Source organism: Triticum aestivum, chromosome 6A (assembly GCF_018294505.1).
Source record: "Triticum aestivum cultivar Chinese Spring chromosome 6A, IWGSC CS RefSeq v2.1, whole genome shotgun sequence".
NCBI classification, from domain to species: Eukaryota; Viridiplantae; Streptophyta; class Magnoliopsida; order Poales; family Poaceae; genus Triticum; species Triticum aestivum.
Window position 1 is genome coordinate 580,376,068 of NC_057809.1, and position 12,005 is coordinate 580,388,072.

General features: G+C 43.0%; 1 pseudogene; it reads right to left on the reverse strand.

The window, feature by feature from the left end:
* Positions 1–2,426: 2,426 nt before the first annotated feature.
* On the reverse strand, positions 2,427–6,881 carry LOC123131121 (ethylene-responsive transcription factor 1-like; annotated as a pseudogene).
* Between the last annotated feature and the right edge of the window lie 5,124 nt (positions 6,882–12,005).

The following is a 12,005-nucleotide window of genomic DNA, read 5'->3' on the forward strand; positions in this document are numbered from 1 at the left end:
TATAGACTCAATGTGATCTTGGATCACTAAAATAGAAAATGTGGAGTCTTGAGCTTTGAGCTTGAGCCAATCCTTTGTCCTTAGCATTTTGAGGGGTCCACTTTTCTCATCCATGCCATGCCAATCATTGAGATTTCCTGAGATAGTAATCTTGAAATGGCATTAGCTCAATGAGCTATATGTTGTTAGGAATTACCAAAACCACCTAGGGATAGTTGCACTTTCACATGCTCTTGTTTATATTCATGAAGATGTATCAAGTAAAGAGTTGACCTAACTCAAGAACATGAGTTGTGTTCTACCTCTAGGGCTAGGAGAATGTAACTATGATTTGGTCCCTCTACGGGGTAAACCCTTTGGCTTATATACACTCCAGGTAGGACATCTAGGGTTACATAGTCGGTATCTAAGGATCGCATGGAGGCGGCAGGGAATATCTTGGAGCGTACGTCAAGCCTTCGGCAGATATGGTCTTGAAGCCATCTAGGCGTACAGCTTCTGGAGTCTTCCTTATTGAGAATACGGACCCACTAACCCAGCTCGGGGACTACGGGCTGACTCGGTTGGCACACCCTAGTCCAGGACACCGTTAGTATTGTTGCTACTAAGGATAAAACGATGGGGTTTATTCATATTGCTTGAGTTTACTTTGTCTACATCATGTCATCTTGCTTAAAGCGTTACTCTGTTTGTGATGAACTTAATACCATAGATGCATGCTGGATAGCGGTCAATTGGTCGAGTAATAGTAGTAGATGCAAGCAAGAGTCGGTCTAGTTGTCACGGACGTGATGCCTATATGTATGATCATTGCCATGAATAATGTCACAATTATGCGCTTTTCTAGCAATTGGCCAACAGTGAATTGTTTACCCAACTTATGCTATTTGTTCGAGAGAGAAGCCTCTAGTGAAAATGATGGCCCCTGGGTCTACTTTTATATATTATAAAAACCAAAAATACCTTGTTGCGATTTATTTACTTCTATTCTGTTTTGCAATATATTTATCTATCTATCACTATCAGAATTAATCCTTGCAATTACAAGTTCAAGGGGATTGACACCCTCTTGCCCATGTTGGGTGCAAGTATTTGCTTTTAGGTGTGTAGGTGTTTTTGAAGGGAATTTGATTGGTTCTCCTATTGGTTCCATAACCTTGGCTCTCACTGAGGGAAATACTTATCTCTATTGTGTTGCATCTCCCCTCCTCATCGAGGAAAATTCCAACGTAGTTTACAAGTAACAGACAGTAAAATGCATATTCCAATGCAGCTTACAAGTAGCAGACAGTAAAATGCATAGAATGTATGTGAATGTTATAGACATAAATCAAGACTGCACTGAAATGCAACATATCCATCAAATCATGAATTTGGTACACTAGATGTTTGTGTAAGAAACTACATCGGTGAGAACAACTACATGTAGTAGGAATGACTCTGTATGATCACACATACACATCTATTATCAAAGATTAGTATATCTGGTACTCCGGAACTAGGAAAAAGTTGATCAAGTGCACAAATTAAAGCAAACTTGACACCAAATTCAATATAAGCCATGTATTAAAAATCAATATATGCTAGTCGGCTTATATAAACATTGTGGCTTATAAGCTACTTTTATTTCCAAAATATAAATAAACATCTAGAACGGAAGGAAATGAAAAGAAGTGCACATATTCAAGCAAATTAGACGCGAATTCATGTTGTTCACATTTAGAAATGGTAGCGATGACATAAAAGTTGGCAAAAGACAACACAATGGTTCATCAGACTCATAAATGGCTGCCAGACAGCGATAGTCAATTAGGGAATGGGTCGATTACAATGGAGACTCGAGATGCAACTTCTTTTGCTTCTAAGCTTCAATAGAGACTCTGGAACTAGGAAAAGGTGATCAAGTGCACAGATTAAAGCAAACTTGACACCAAATTCAATATAAGCCAAGTATTAAAAATCAATATATGCTAGTCGGCTTATATAAACATGGTGGCTTATAAGCTAGTTTTATTTCCAAAATATAAATAAACATCTAGAACGAAAGGAAATGAGAAGAAGTGCACAGATTGAAGCAAACTAGACAAGAATTCATGTTTTTCACATTTAGAAATGGTACTGATGACATAAAAGTTGGCAAAAGACAAGACAACAGTTCATCAGACTCATAATTGGTTGCGAGACATCGACAGTCAACTAGGAAATGGGTCGATTACAATATAGACTTAAGATGCAGCATTTTTGCTTCTAAGCTTCAATAGAAGCATATGCTAGTCGGAGGTAATAGAGTGCTTCCAAATCTTCCATAGTCTTATTCCTGAAACACCGAAACAATAAATTCAGAATAATGAAAACATTATCAACTCGGACTGAACATCCAAATTGGAAGGCTTACCATTTTTCCCGATATATAGGGTTTGATTCTCTCAGAAAAATTGACCACGGACGGGCATGTCATCGAAGCTCCAAAGTCCATGTTGCCAACGACATCCCGAGGCACATCAAAATTCAATAGGCTATTAATCATCTCATCCACGCTATCATCCATAAGATATCTCATCCAAGGTTCCAAATTGACACCATTATTCTCCATAACAGGAGGCACCACTGAGTTGTTGGTGTTACTCTTGATAGGTGTGGATCCTTCTCCTTCAGCAATGGTTGAAATGGGAGCAATGGATGATATATCAGGAGTCTTGGTGTAATAATCTCGGCCCAATTTAGAACATCCAAAGGTGTTACTTCTCCGGTCATAGTACATATTCATAGCAGGAACTTCAACAGGGGTAACAGAGCTCGTTGCAGGAACAAATGGCATGTTGTCAAGCCGAACAAGTGGCTGGTTTGATGTGAAGTTAGCAGATGGGTAGAAGAAATCATTTTGGTTGGCAAGGTTGTTGAGTGCTGGTATGAAACTATGTTCTTGTGTTGTGCTTGGCTTGGGTACTTTAGGAATAACATGGAGAACACAGCGGTCCTGAGGAATTGTTGGTTCATCTGGAAAGTTAAGCTTGGCCTTCTTGCCACGGATCCTATGTGCTTCAACATCATAAGCTCTTGCAGCTTCTTCAGCACTGTTGAAAGTACCAAGCCAAACACGGGCACCCTTAATAGGATCTCTGATTTCAGCAGCCCACTTACCCCAGGGGCGTTGCCGGATGCCCCTGAATTGGTTTTTTCTCTTCCTTTTTCCTGGCCTTTGTGCGGGGCCATCAAAACCAGCAATAGTCCTGGTGCTCAAGTCATCTGCAATGCAAGATCAATGCCAATGCTAACAGAGATGAATATAGAAAAGCTTGTCTCACAAAAAGTAATTAATTTCATCATGTACATGAATTCATATGTATAATATCACTATTGTTATGAATACTAAACCATCATGGGTGCGATCCTCTTCACGTTTCGGTGAAAGCATTAGTCACCCACAAAATAAATTAAATTACAACTTATGGACATGATATAGACCTTTGCCATCATTTTGTAATTATTGATCTTTAAATCCCATTATCGACCTGTGAAAAAATCCCATTATCGATGATGCAGAATCAAGGATTTTCTTTCTAGTAGGACTCAACATTTACCAAAATAATCCTTCAGACTGACAACTGAACCAAGTATAGAAAATTCCCATTCAAACCTACAACCATCTAAAACAAGGAAACAACCCAAAAGGTCAAGACCTCAATAAAAAAACACAGAAATTCGGCCCTCTGTAGATTTTCAAACCCATTTGACTGTAAACAGTAAATGTGTTAATCTCCATCAAAGGTCACAAAAAATATAAATCACAATATCAACAACCTAGCAACCAAAATTGATTCTCTGCGGGAACAATGGTGAAACCAACCTACCAGCCTAATCAGTTCAAGGAAACATGGCTGAGAAATGAAAAAAGGCCTAGCCCTGAACCCAATTCACTTCATAACATCCAATCCATTCCAACCCAAAATCTCTAAACAAATAGGTGACAGGGCATCTCCAATGACGTCCCTCAAAACGACCACAAATGCGTCAAACCAATTTTTATCATCCAACCCTGGAGCCGCATATGTCCGCGGATGCATCCGGCCCCCTGAACTACCACAAATCATGCAAAAGCACGGGAAGATTTCTAGGAGTTCGAGTGTTTGCCTTGCCAATCAAAATCCACCACGTACCTCATGCCACAACCTCTCTCTTCTCTGTTTGCTTTGGAGGGAGGCCGCTGCTATTTAGTCAAAGGCCATTGCTTTTTGATGGAAGTGAGTGGTCAAAATAACTTGGAGATCAGTTTGATTTCTGTTAGATTCTCTTTGGTGGAAGGTTTGCATCTCTAACAAGCTATTTTGGCAGAAGATCTGCAACTCTCAATGGTTATTTGGAGGAAGTGGATTGGGTTACGGCTCTCACAAGCTAGAAGTCATTGTATATAGTGGAGCACCATTTATATTTGATGGAAGGCCAATACTATTTTCTTAAGTTAATAGAGGCGGACATTTGAGGAATAGGGTTGGATGACCAGCTCCCATATCCGAGTCTGTGGACGTGCCCATACGCGTTCGCGGATGTTTAGTGTGTCTGGTTAGCGGCTCAATATTGAAGATGCCCTAACACCAACAAATCAAGCCTTCCAACACCAACCCCACACAATTTATTTTCCTACCCAAGGAATTTAAACCAATCACACAATATCCTAGCTTGTACAGTGGTTAATCGCAAAAGGTTATAAAACGAGCAGATTAAAACCTTTTGAGACGGATCTCTTGGCAGCTAACGGGTTGATCTCGACAACCTCGTCATTTTCATCCTCCGTAGATATCACGCCATGCCCGCGATCCAAGTCGAAGTACCCGGAGTCGGCGTCGAAGTCCTCAAAATCGGTGTTGAAGGCCTCGTCCTCGTGTCGAAGCCGAGCTCGACCCCAAGCCCATCGAGCCCCACGAAGCATCAACTCCGACCACCGCCCTGCCGGGCTTCTTCTTCTCAGGCCACAACACCGCCTCAACCACCCTCCTCGTAACCGTGGGTGGCTTGTGGGCTGCGAGGATCGTACTATGCACCTATGACATTTAACCAATATCTTCTCATAGTCATGCCCCTCCCCTGTGCACGTTTAACTGACATCTTCTCCTAAATGATTGGATGTAATTTTAAGATTCTTGTAAATGACTCATGGCTAGTTACTCATTTATTAGCTCAAGATTGTACTACGCACCTATAGTATGGCTGTACTACTACTATCATACACTCTCCGTCCGGGTTTATTGGACGGGTTCATCCAACCGAACGTTTAACCAAAAATCTTCTCATAAATGATTGTGCATAATGCTGAATAATCTTCTCATAAATGATGGTGTGTAATGTGAATATCTTTGAAAATCACTCATAGCTATTTACGCCATTTATTAGCTCAGGATTATACTACACACTTGAATTATGAGTGTACTACAATGTTCGTACTCTGCTCGTCCAAGTTTATTGGACGGGTTCATCCAACCAAACTTTTAACCAATTAATATCTTCTCATAAATGATTGTATATAATTTTAAGATCCACGCAAATAACTCATAGCTAGTTATTTCATTTATTAGCTCAAGATTGTAGTACATCCAACCAAAAGTTTAACCAATATCTTCTCATAAATGATTATGTGTAACATTAGGATTTTTGTAAATCACCTATAGCTACCCGCTCCATTTTTCTCAAAGAAACGGAAGCTTACTCCATTTAGTTACTTGCATTACTTCATGTGCAATCAGTAGCATTATCCTATGGTGGTTATATAAAGTGTAAGTTAGCATTGCAAATTTCTCATCGCATCCTTGATCTAACCATGTATATGGAGATCTAACATTTTTCTAAACTAGCATGACATCGTTGCTCTATGACCCTATGTCTTGCTTAATATTCAACCAAGATCCCCTTATAAATGACTTTGTAACTCTACGATCCTAGTAAATCACACATATATACTTACCCCATTGAGCTACTACCATGTATGTGCAATCATTAGCATTATTATACATTTAGTTTGTGAATTCTAAATGAGCATTGCAACTTTTTTATATTGCACTCATGATCTAACCATGTATATAGATATTATTAACTATTTTTGTAAAGTAACATGGCAACGTTGCTTCACGACTTTGTGTCTTAGTTGACACCGAGAAGAAATAATTTGAGAGTGGTTTCGTTTCTTGTGAGAAGTGTGACTATCTGATGCATGAACGAAGCAACAACTCTGGGTCAAAATATATAATTTGCTTAGAAAATCTACTCATGAGTTTTTTATACTCAAATATCATAAAATTGTGCAAACCATAAATACAAAACTTTAGGAATATCCAAGAGCTAACAATACACATGGTTTATCAACCTTTGTCCTACGTAAGAATGGGACTAGAAATGTAACTTGGGTGCGGTATTTCTAGGTTGGTTGATGCATAAATAACATTGTTACCTAGGGATCGATACATAAATGTGTGTGGTCGCTCTATTTACAGAGAGAAAAGGAGTGTAAATCGCGTGAAATTGAAAAGGTACGAGTGTAAACCACACAAAACTGGGAAACATAAGTGTAAACCACGTGAAAATAAAAAATGACTATTGCGGCCAGGCTTATACACGGTTTTAAACTTTTGTTTCCTACCTAAAAATGAGAAATTGTGGTAGTAAAAAATGTTCTTACAGCAAACAAGGATGAAAAGTGACCCTAACACATGGATTAAAAGCAGTTATCGCGACATGGGACAGATACCTTTGGAGAGGGACCTCCTGATGGCGACAAACGGCTTGATCTCGACAATCTCATCGTTGTTATCCTCATCAGCCACTCCATCATGCCTGAGCTCCAAGTCGGAGTCCCCGGAGTCGACCTCGAACTCCTCGTAGTCGTTCTCCATCTTGAGCCCGATCCCAAACTTGCTGAGCCCCAAGAAGTGTCGTTTGTCGAGTCTTCTTCTTCTCAAGCAAATGGTAGAGGTTCGTGAGGATCACACCGTCGCATATGGCCGCTAGCACCTCATCATAGTCATTGGGGAAAAGGATCCTCTCCGGAATTGGTAAATTGGTATATGTTTTAATGAAACGGAGGAGTGGGTGTGTAGGTTGGCAGATGGGGTCGAGGACAGCCTCGTATATCGCGGTGGACACATGAATGTGTCACCCTTGTGAGGGGGTGCATGGTGGGGCCCATACATCGGTGAGGGGCCATGGAGCGGGTGAAAGGCATGATGTAGGTTCTGGAAGTGGGCATTTCCATTCGGGGAAATATTTTGCGTCGGCCCCTTGAGAGAATTGGTATTTCTGGTATACCCCTAGGAAATGAATGGGCGGAGAATTGATTTTTTATCTTTAGTAGCACGCCATTTATTTTCTCAAGACTATACGACACCCCTTCCCTAAGAAAAATTTTTACGACACTCATGTACTACTATATTATATTTGTATTGTACTCACTAGCATTGTCCAACAAAGATATTAAGCGAAGATATCTAGGTCATCCTTTCAAATCACTCATGGCCACTAGTCCATTGAGTTATTACCAGAAACACTACTTCATTGAGTTAGTAGCATGTATGTGCAATCATTAGCATTATCATTATACATGTTAGTTATATGAATGGGTTTGTTTAGGGCAAGTCTGGATGTGAAAGAATTATGTCACATCTTCATCATTTTGTTGTTGGGCCGAGCCTTTAGTGGGTTAGATTGTTGTGGGTGAGTGCTTTGTTAGGAAATTTTAAGATGGGCTTTTTATTCTTTGCAAGTTGGATTATTTTATTAATCCTTTAAAGGATGATGGAGTACCCGCCTCCTAGGGGGCTTCACTGGCAAGAGTGTCCTCTGCGCCATCCTTTTCCAGGTTGCGTGCCGCATGGATCTCTCGGGGTTTCTCCATGTCGTCCGATCTTCCCAGACGACGCTCAACAGGATGACCCACCTTGGTTGTCCATGTGCATTTGCATTCAAACGCAATTTTTTTAATAATGCACAAATTTAGAGGGAGCTCTTGCTTATCACATACTTCTCAAAGCGATGATGTATTCTATTCACTTAATCATTTGACGAAACTTTGATCTATATGTTGTCATCAATTACCAAAAGGGGGGAGATTGAAGTGCAACTAATCCCCGGGTGGTTTTGGTAATTCATAAAAACATATATCTCATTGAACTAATATCCATTTAAGATAAGTATTTCAAGATGTTCAATGATTGGCATGGCATGAAATAGAGATGTGTACCCCTCCAAATGCTAAGGACAAGGATTGGCAAAAGCTCAAGACTTTTCATTTCTATTTTACTGATCCAAGATCACATTGAGTCCATGGGAAAATCCAATACTATTAAAAGGGGATGAGGTGTTGCTTAATGGTCTACTTGCTCAAGTGTTTAGTGATATTGCTCCAAAACCCTCAGTGACTTTATCTATCCAAATATTTCCAAACCCTAATTCCAAACTCGGCCCCACGGATACTTCTCATCCGGAGCCACCGAGTTCATGCTGACATAGCCACTGCCAAAACCCTAACAGTTCAGTCACACCGATATGGATCTCGGTGTCACCAAGATGGCCTTGCCAGCACTCTGTGACTTGTTGCATTCACTTCGGTCTCACCGAGATGTTGCAATCGGTCCCACCAAGTTGGCTTGACTGATTCTCTGTTGCTTATTGCTTCACTTCAATCCCACCGAGTTGATGCAATCGGCGCCACCGAGTTGAAGTTTTCCCTAAGCCCTGGCACATTGATCCCACCGAGATTCCTAATGTTCATATTTTTGTGGTTGGTGCCACCGAGTTTACTAATTGGTGCAACCGAGACGGGTCAAAAGTCTGTAATGGTTGGATTTTGTGTGGAGGCTATATATACCCCTCCACCCCTCCTTCATAAGTGAGGAGAGCCATCAGAACGTGCCTACACTTCCACCATCCATTTTCTGATAGAACCACCTACTCATGTGTTGAGATCAAGAGATTTCATTCCTACCATTTGAACCTTGATTTCTAGCCTTCCCCAAGTTGCTTTCTACTCAAATCCTTCTGTCACCATAGCCAAATCTGTGAGAGAGAGTTGAGTGTTGGGGAGACTATCATTTGAAGCACAAGAGCAAGGAGTTCATTATCAACACATCATCTATTATATTTTGGAGAGTGGTGTCTCCCATATTGGTTAGGTGTTGCTTGGGAGCCTCAGACAAGATGTGGAGTTGAACCAAGAAGTTTGTAAGGGCAAGGAGATCGCCTACTTCATGAAGATCTACCCGAGTGAGGCGAGTCTTTCGTGGGAGATGGTCATGGTGAGATAGACAAGGTTGCTTCTTCGTGGACCCTTCGTGGGTGGAGCCCTTCATGGACTCGTGCAGCCGTTACCCTTTCTGGGTTGAAGTCTCAATCAGTGTGGACATATGATAGCACCACCTATCGGAACCATGCCAAAAATATTCGTGTCTCCGTTGTGTTTGCGTTCTCCAAACCCTTCCATTTACCTTCATATGCAATGCTTTATTTCCGCTGCTATACTCTTAGAATTGCATGTGTAGGGAAAAGGATAGATTTTTATTTGGTCAAGTAGTCTAATCACCCCTCCCCCGCCCCAGACATACTTTCGATCTATAGTTCCCCTACAGGAGAGAAGAGTTGGAGCGATCTCAGCGATAGACTGTCCTTGGAGCCAATGGTCGCACCAGAACCGGCACATCCTGCTATCCCCGATGGTCGAGGTCGTGGAAGCATGGAGGAATTTACTAGTTTCCTCGTCCCTGGGAAGTTGGAGGTGGCTCCATGGGCGGGCGGGATCAGTAGCCTGCAGCCATACCCAATGAGCATGCAGTGCGATGTCGATGCGGTGAATATCGTGAATGGCCTGGCCTCCAAGCTCAAGAGGTCGAGAGATCTTTGGCCATCTGACAAGGCAGCAGCCGGCCCTAGCTTCTTTACGGCCATGCCACAAGAAGTCGCGGACCACTGTTGTGATCTTCTTGAGGATGGAGGGGTTTATGGCCATGGCGAGTAAGATATGCACCGGCATGGCCGTGAGAACGTGGTGAACAAGAGCGAGTCGCTCGCCGCGCGAGAGGAGGGAAGCTTTCCAAGTGGCCAGCTTTTTCACCAATCTGTCCACGAGCGGGAGGAGCGTCGAGGCGTGAATCTTGCGGACCGAGAGCGGTAGTCCGAGGTAAGGGACGGGAAAAGTGGTCACAGTGCATGATAGCATGGCCGCAATGGTGTCAACCACCTCGGGGCGCACTGGATTGTGATCACTTCATGCAGTTTGTGCGAAGTCCGGAGGCATCGCTGAAGATGTGGAGGAGCTCCCGAATGGTCGCCAGCTCCGCTGGGTTCGGGTGACAAAAGACGACCACGTCATCTGCAAATAGGGAAATACTTGATGCGGCGTGGCGCGTGGTGAGGCGCTGCAGCATGCCGGAGGACACCGATGTGCTAAAGCAGGTTGATGAGCTTGTCGATGATGGTTGCGAAGAGCATAGGAGACAAGGGGTCACCCTACCGCAGGCCTCAGGCATGGTCAATCAGCGGGCCCTGGTTGCCGTTTAGGAGGACGCGGGTCGAAGCCGTGGATGTGAGTATGGATATCCACTCACACTAGCATCGACCAAATCCGAGGTGCACCAAAACCTCGAGGAGAAAGGTCCAGGACACAGTGTCAAAAGCCTTCGCAATGTCCAGCTTGAGGAGAACTCTCATCTCCTTGAGGTTGTGAAGGAGCCAGGCGGTCTGTTGCACTTGGAGGAAATTGACGCAAACACATCTCCCAGCAATGAATGCACTCCGGTTGACGGAGACAATTTCCCCCATACGGGGCGAGCCAAAGGGACAGGACCTTGGCAAATAGCTTTGCCAGGATGTGATCAAGCTGATGGGCCGGTAGTCCGTGAGCGCCGCCGCTTCGCGTCTCCTGGGCAGGAGCAAAAGCAAGGCTTCATTAAGTTTGTGAAAACCACGGCCGTTCATGGCATAGAGCTTCTTGAAGGCCGCGCAAATGTCACCCTTCATGATGGGCCAGCAAGCACGTAGGAACTCCAAAGTGAATCCATCCGGCCCGGGCGCTTTCCCGGTGGGCATTTTCTTGATAGCTTCCCGTATCTCGGCCTCGGAGAACGGCAGGTCAAGCTCAGACAAGTCGAAGTTTCTGCTGTCGATGGTCTCTAGGCAGATGGAGTGATCTCGCGGAGTGGAGGAGCCAAGAATGGTGGTGAAGTGTTTGTAGGCCGCCTGAGACATGGCGCTCTCCTAGGCAACGCTGATATCGAGTTCTTTATTGTTGAACGAAGGGCTCCTTGATTAACTTGTCCGCAAGTAGCTGGTTTGTTGTGAGTAGTTTGTGGTAAATCAATATGAACGGTTGTGTTTTCTATGGCAATTAAATGCATCGATCGATATGCATAGACAATAATACTCCTGTATTGATTGATAGTTCGTAGATATATTAGATTTGTGTTGGCTGGTGCAAATTAAGAATCCAAACTGTAGGGTTCTTGAACTCACGGTACGTATCTCAGTTTAGTCATTTTCACTCATTTGATGTCTCCTACTTCACAAGTCTCTGTGAACCTGCTATGTTTAGATAGGCAAGACCATTCAGGGTCTGTTGTGTTGATATACTACACAGTTTTGCATTTGCTAATTGCAGTCCTGAGGTTAAAATTCAGATAACATATGGATGCTTCAATATTTGGATATTGGTCTGTTGTGCGCTACCTGGTGCAAATTAAGGAAATTGTACTCCCATTCATCAACTTACTGTTGATCTCTGCCTATGTAACTGATTCCTGATAACAGATTTTGTAGGGCGCGGCGATGAACATGGATCTGCTTCTGTGTATCGTCAGGGCCGGCTCTGGGGGTAGGCCACCTTGGCCTGGGCCAAGGGCCCCGGTCTGGGAGGGCCCATCATCAAATACATATAAGACTATACATCTATTTGGCTGGAAAAAAATGAATCAGTACAGGCCCAGCCCAACTACAGGAGAGGAAAAGGCACGACGCCTGGCATACTACATTGA